Here is a 7706-nt window from a genome sequence, read left to right as displayed (position 1 = left end):
ATATATATATATGTCAACTATATATCAATGCATGTCAACTCCATTCAGTCAGACTCCTGTCTGATTGTTGAGGGGCTTGTTGTTCTTGTCTGTGGCAAAAACATTTTGTGAAAGAGATAAATGTTTACACAGAGGGAGGAATGGAGCGTGAGATTGACAGACTGATCGGTGCAGCTTCTGCAGTTTTACAGACTCTATCGATCTGTTGGGGTGAAGAGGGAGCTGAGCTGCTCTCCGTTTACCAGTCGTCTATGTTCCTACCCTCACCCATGGCCACAAACTTTGAGTAGTGAATGAAAGAACGAGATCGCGGATACAGGCTGTCAAAATGAGCTTCCTCTGCTGGCCAGCTGGACCATCCCTTAGGGTGAGAAGACCAGTTATCTGGGAGAGACTCAGTAGGGCCGCTGCTCCTCCACATCGAGAGGAACCAYTTGAGGTGGTTCYGGCATCTGGTAAGGATGCCTTCCTAGGGAGGAGCTTCAGGCATGTCAGAGGAAAGACCTAGGACACGCTGGAGAGACTGTGACCCTCAGCTGGCCTGGGAACACCTTGGAATTCTCCCAGAAGAGCTGGAAGAGTTGGCTGGAGAAGATGGGCCTCCTTACTCAAGCTGCTGCCCCAACCAGACTCTCGATAAAGCAGAGGATGGATGGATGGATGGATGGATGGATGGATGGATGGATGGATGGATGGATGGATGGATGGATGGATGGATGGATGGATGGCTACAAAGCTGAAGAACTTAAAGTGCCTGTGACATTAAACTTTTATTATAAATATGAATGCATTTTCGGAAAGATAACATTAATAACATATTGCAAAATAAATAAATCACACCGCTGAGATGAACAGTTACAGATATATTTGCATGTGAAGTAACAGGAAGTGACATCAGCGGGGAAAGTCTGAACGTAAACAGAGCAGCGTTACAATAACTAACAGCACAGACAGGGGAGAATAATCTGACATTTATTTAGATGAGTTAGTTAGTTGAGTCACTTTCAGAAAGAGATGAAGAAGAGTCAGAGTTCAAAAATATTGTTTTAATAAATAAAGACCATGGAGTACCTTTTCTTAAAGAGATCCCCTTTGATGTCACTTCCTGTTTCACTTTCACTTGTTCAAATGAATATATGCCAGTTATGTGACGAAGTTTATCTTGAAATGAATAGTGTGGGTTTGGACATTTCTTGATGGTGACAGAATAATGCCCTTATTTAATTTTTTTACAAACTCCTTTTGATTGACTGAGAGATCATCAAGTTGTGAAACAAATAAATGTTAACATCATCTGCTGTCTGACTGGATCGTGATTGTGTTTACAGAAGCCAGTTTGAAAACTAGTCGTTTATCTGAGAAAATAACCTCGCTCTCTGATCGCTCAGCTGTTTAATTACTGTAGCTTTTCTTCCAGAGCAAACTGCTGTCCTGAGAGCATTGAGACCTCCAGCAGACAGATTGGAAGAAATMATTTGAGATAAAGCATGGCGATTTGCTTTGTAAGTCCCTGGATTKATTTGCAGCAATTTTAGAAGCATTCTTGCTCTTTATTGGACAGATGACAAACAGGCTATCTTTGAAATTTCATTGTATTGGTCAGTCACATAAAAAAGGTCCCCCATTAATTAAAATGGTTAGTTTTTCTTGTTCACCTGTTGCCCTCGAAAGTCTGAAGATGCTAAAGAAATATGAGAGCATTAGCCTTCATAGTCAAAAATTCTCAAGTTTTATTTCTCACCTGCAAAAGTTTATAAAAGTTAACTGAATATGTTCAATAAAAAACTATTTAGAAGTCACAAAGTTGACAGAAAAGAGAGGAAATGCAGAAACGCCTCAGTAGTCTTGTGGAGAAATCGGTGATATCTGCTGCTCGTCCGATGGCCTCCAGGCGCTTTTAATGTTAATTAGGGTTCGTGCTCACTGGATTGAGTRGGTGGATGAATAACACTAATTAGCTGCAAAGCCAGGAAACGTAGCCCGAGGCACGTAACAGACCAGCAAGGTGATGAGGTGTTTGCATCCGTCTTGTCTGCATTTTTCTGTTCAATTCTTACATCTGCATGCACTGTATCTACGGTAAACAGTGTCAGGTGGAAAAGACATTCCATACACCCTGGCATTAAGCTTGATCACCACAGAGACGGCTAATGTGTGAGACAGGTTACGTCAATTTGTCAAAGAATACACCTGAAATCACATGACAGATGGAGTTTTTCATTTACAGCACAGGACTGTGTTTTAAAGGCAAAACACACAATAAAAATAATAATGCCACTGCACCAAAGCCATTTATAACGTTTTATGCTTTAAATTGGCTCTGCTGCTTGTAACAAGGACGGAAATGGTCAACATGGGAAATACTGCTTGCCTAAGTCAATAGAGCAAAARGTGGCATATCCTGCAGGCTGCTGAGACCAAGTTTAAATCAATGTGGGATATTTTGGTAGTTTAAAACCCCAGAATATGTATGGCCCTGTTCCCTTAGGCTAATATTGACAAGAACATTGAATGTATCCAAAACTGGCTATCAAAAAATGTAAATGTAAAAATTCACAAGTTTGCTCAAGTTTTACCTCAATGCAAAAAATAAACATTCATATTTTATAACATAACTGAGGACTCAAGAGTCATTTTCTTAAGCTTCTTCAGAGACCCAAGTCARGCTTTGACATTTTGCTGATGGCATTTCACCCTGTTTGCTTTAACACTCTGTCACACTGTGTCTGATAAGCCCGGTGTTATCATTATAACCATGACTGTGAAGCAAGCTAAATGTCATTAGCCTGTTGACCCGCATTGCTGCTAAGATTGTTGAAGGGGTCAGCGTCCGCAGCCAACCCCTCAGGCACCTGCAGTTTCGCATTACGTCTGTCATTGTTGCCGCTCAAACTTTACGAGGTATTATCAGGGGAACTTGTAGCCATCAAGGGAAAGAAGGGCAAATTGACCCTGCTGATTCCTCTTTAATTGGATAATGTCCCAAGCAAGGAAGGCTTGTCATTGTGGGTGCTGGATTCAAAAAAGGGGGACCCATWTATTAGACAAGCTGTCCAGAAGACATATATAGTGAAGAATTTTATAAGCGGTTATCTTCAAAGAGAGACAGATAAGTAAAAAAAATAGATAAAATAAAAAAGTGCATAGATGTGGAGCGCTGTCTCTGCAGGATTGGTAATTGTCAGGAACTCCCTGAGTGAGTAGATTTTATAATCAAGATGCTGCAGCCTTTCAAGTGCTAACTTTGTAACTATATTTTAGGAAAAAAACAGCTCTGTTTATTTTATTAACCCAAAAGCTTGAATATTGTATATTCAGAAAAGAAAAACTCAGATTTTCAAGTAAAAAGTATACAAGATTTAATAAAAATRCTATGAAAGAAATTACAAATTATTTTTAAAAATAAAATGATATAGTTTAAAGTTTTTTCTAGGTTTACCCTGTTAGCCTAAATTTCCTTAAAAATCATACCCGGATTAAATTAAGAACCCTTTGGAGGAAATTCACACAACTGATCTCTATGTAAACCTATRAATTTGCATTTTTAACTTCAGCATTCATTATTTTTGTAACTGTAACTAGTATATCGTTATTGAAGTTAAAATACAATAAAACCATACTTTTTTTCTCACTTAAAGATTTTTAAAGTGTCCCAGAACAGGAAGGAGAGATTAAAAAGAAAARATTCTGGGCTAAAATATAGATTCCCAAATATTACCAATTCAAGTTTGGTAACAATATCATCAAAAATGAATATTTGAGATATAAAATCCAGCATGTCCATCATACTTGGACAGGTCCTCAGCAAACATCCAAACTGGACAAATATTTCCAAATTAATAATCAGCAATATGAATCACAACTGGGGGACATGAAGCAAATCCCCACCAACGAACAACCAACACATGACAAAAGCAAATAAATCCTCTTTTTTTTCAAAGCATTACCATCCTCACAGCTTACAAAACCACCAGCAGCAAAAAATAAATGTTTTTCACTTACTTTTGATGCATAATTTGTCCTCTTTTTCTGAACAAAAGCGATCCAAAATGACACCCGGAATGAGGGCATAATCCATTTTTACTAAAATTTTCTGGCCACAAAAATCCCTCTTCGTTGTCTTGAAGCACTCAGAACACTTCATAACAAATATATTTCCTTTTTAACAGCAAGCTTAGTCAGCTAACTGTCCAAAAATACCTTAAAAACCATGTTTTCTATGTCTGCTGTTGTCACCATTAAGGGGACAAAATGGCTGCCACATCAGAAATTTCTATAAGTTTCATTTTTTTTGTCTTTACACAAGGGCCTCCCCCTCAAATCTGCATATTAAATAAGAGGTCATTTGATTGGCTACACCATTGTGGTGTTAGAATGAAGCTGAGAACTGATTGGCTAGTTGGTCATAAAAGGTGTCAATCTAAATAAGACAACCAGTCAAATCYTTTGAACAGCCTACRATGCAAATTCAAAGTCTCTGGCAGCCTGGGTCAGGCTATAAAGAGACAGGACACAAAATGGCAATGTACTGTGGGCGGGTTAAAAACCAGCATCATCAACATTGATAGAAGCAGCTGCAGTTACATTTTTAAATGTATTGAGTATGTGGCAGAAACATGAAGCTTCAAAGGACATTGGAAAACAAGTACTGTAAGTAACTTTATTTGTGTAGCACTTTTTACAGTCAAGTAGCCACAAAATGCTTCACAATAAAACAAAATAGCACACAACAGAGCATAAAAAATACAAGAACAATAAAGCATTAAAAAGACAACATAAAAACTCATACTGCCATCCACGTTAAAAATTTAATTTTTTTAGTTGCTTTCTGAAAGTCTCCACTCAATCCACATCTTTTAATCTACTGAATCAAGGCACTGAATTAATCCAAAGAGCTACAATTACGACAACAACCACACAACTGTGACACATAGACATTGAACAAGAAATTATGACACAGGATGGCAAAAAGTAGGGTTGGGAGATYTTGGCAAACAATAAATAAAATTCTGTCATTTAATCTTAACTATGGCATGTAGACAATAACAGTTAATATGGTGATTAATAGATTACAATTTAACTTGCATGTTTTTGACTCTAAATCAGTTACCCTGTGTTTTAAAARTATACGTACAAATCATCAGTCAAATTAACTTATTCATTTTAACAGGTTAAATTATTAAGTTGTGAATTTAAACATAGCTTTTCCATAGAGTGGCAGCAGATCTTTAGTAACACAACATACCTCTGACTCACACTCTTGCTAGGGAAGTTGTGTCCCACACAAAATATGTCATCACACAGCACATGTAGTAATTGCAAAGTGGAAAAATATTAATTGTTGACAGTTTTTCTGATAATTAATTGCACATGATATGATTTTGCCCAACCCTAGCAAAAAGATCCATCAGTATGAAGAACTGCTGCAATCTCTTCCTCGGTTAATTGTTGGGTTATGGACAGGTCAGGTCAGGTTAGGTTAGAGGTTTCATCCTGGATCTATATGATAAAATTTTGGATAAGATCTGAACAATTCCTTTAAGATTGTAAATCAAAGCTCATCTACTGTTTCACATTTAAAAGCACAAAGAATAGGATGTTTTAACTGGATAAAAGCTGTTTAAAAGGTCCTGGTGGTCTGAAAGAACCCACTGTTGTTTGGCAACTTTCAAAATTTAGAATAAATTTCCCGTCTATTTTGGCTGATCTGCTGACATGAATACAATATAAGAATGTCAATGTTTTAATTAGTGATGAATCGTGTGACTAAAAGAATCAATGTGAGTTRATTATCTTGGGATGCATGATTTACYTCTACAGATGATGGRTCTCTTCTGCACTGTTGATCATGCTGCTATTTTTCTACAGCAGCCCAGAACAAATGAAGCAAACATCATCTCCAGGGAGGACCCTTCATACTTTATATACATACATACATATTTGTTTGTTTGTTTTTCACATTAACACACTGTAACCAAATTATATGTTTATGAATATTATTTTTTAGGAGATTTTAGAGGGATTTTWTCCCCAGAACTTGTTCTCCTCTCAGCCTGGCACATCTCTGTGAGAGGAAGTATCATTATGTGGATTCATTCAACCCCTCAGGTGTTCAGAGAAGTTCCAGCAACCAGTCGGATATCTAGTCTGAGTTTGTTGGAGGGCCATCTAATGAAAGCTGGAGGGTGAACAAAGCTGGGATGATATCTGTAAAAAGCAGCAAAGCTGAACCTCAAGCTGGAGCTTCAGCAACAGCGTTTTTGAGCCAACGGGCCATGGGTTTGATTGCTGAGGAAGCGCCAGTATCTCCTGGATTTTTTTTTTTAAAAACACAGATTTTTCTATGATAGAAATGTGCTGCGAGAAACTGCCAAGCAGCGTGGAGCAAACTACACAGCAATTGTGAGATCTGTAACCATGCCGATTTGCCATCTGCTGTGCAAGCAGTAATGCCTGAATGGTGATAAATGATGGTTTTATTTGAACACTCATGAATAGACCATTCAGTGATGGAAGCTCTTCCAGAATTGCTTTGTTTTGACTCACATGAACATACCCTAATGTTAGGTAACTGTATAACATGAAAAGCGTCATACTGTAGATCAAAGACATATTGTTTCAACATGCACAAAACCTCATCAGATAATATCTTAACTGGAGTTTAAAAACATGTTATAGTTGAATATTTAAKTGTGAATCATTTTGATTTCTGTACTCTGAAGTTATGGGATCCAAAATATCCATACAACATAGTTTAACAAACTCTGGATTGTTACCGRCATATCTGACTCGAGGCGCAATACAGTCGAGCTAAATGGTCTGTTCATTTTTGCACTCACCATTAGCTTTGTTCATTATCTTCTGAAAAACATATTTTGCTAGATTTACCATCTTATGCTGCTATTTATTCCAGGAATACAAAGCAACGTTTGGAAACCTGTTTTGTGTTTGTGCCAGTGCAGCTCTCCGTCCCGAACAAGTTTCCAGCCAAGCTTCAGCAGGATATCCGTCCTGAAAGATTGATGAGGGCTAGCCATCAGCCATTCCTGGTGTAATGAACTGTGCTTTATTGTGATTTGTTATGAGGCATAACACTGCATCATTCTTCCTTTCAATTCACAACACATTAGGGTGTCTTAATTATTAATGAAATAAGTTGTCAAATCTTTTGCAGCAGTGCATGTGAGTCACTCCGGCTTTCTGTCAGCTGAAATCATGAACTCAAATAAAAGACTCGGGATGCTCGTTTCTGTTTCTGATGTTTTTGATMACTTAAAATTGAATTTACACCCCAGATTCTGGTTTATTGCATTAACTCTAGGGGGAAAAAACACCCTAACCACTCACTCTGAACAACCTTGCAGAATTCCATCAAATCTCATGTTGCATGGAGTTCACGTTTAGTGTTTATCACCAAAGTTGTTTTCTGTCTGCGAGGAAATAGCAACAGTTCTTTAAGAGGATCAATACACATGGAGAAAAGATAAACAGCTCATATCTCTGATTTACATCTATAAGAAGTTTATACATTTGCCAGAGTTTTGCTGTCAGTTGGTACAAAAACATGGACAAATCCAAACAGTTTGTTTTGGCATTTTCCCCCACCCCTAAGATAAAGTTAACCCACACTTATGCCTTTTTATCTTCATTTTTTTAGTACCGCTCACTGCCAATAGCCAGTAATGTTGTGTGTGTGTGTGTGTGTG

The 7706-nt window shown here is 37.7% G+C and overlaps 1 protein-coding gene across 1 annotated transcript in view; it reads left to right on the top strand.

The window, feature by feature from the left end:
- The window catches only part of galnt18b (UDP-N-acetyl-alpha-D-galactosamine:polypeptide N-acetylgalactosaminyltransferase 18b), a 99271-nt gene that overhangs the window by 47240 nt on the left and 44325 nt on the right, over positions 1-7706 (top strand). The window lies entirely within an intron of this gene.

This window comes from Austrofundulus limnaeus, unplaced genomic scaffold, assembly GCF_001266775.1.
Source record: "Austrofundulus limnaeus strain Quisiro unplaced genomic scaffold, Austrofundulus_limnaeus-1.0 Scaffold5, whole genome shotgun sequence".
NCBI lineage: Eukaryota > Metazoa > Chordata > Actinopteri > Cyprinodontiformes > Rivulidae > Austrofundulus > Austrofundulus limnaeus.
The sequence above is the reverse complement of the archived record's forward strand: the minus strand, read 5'-3'. Positions and strand labels throughout refer to the sequence as shown.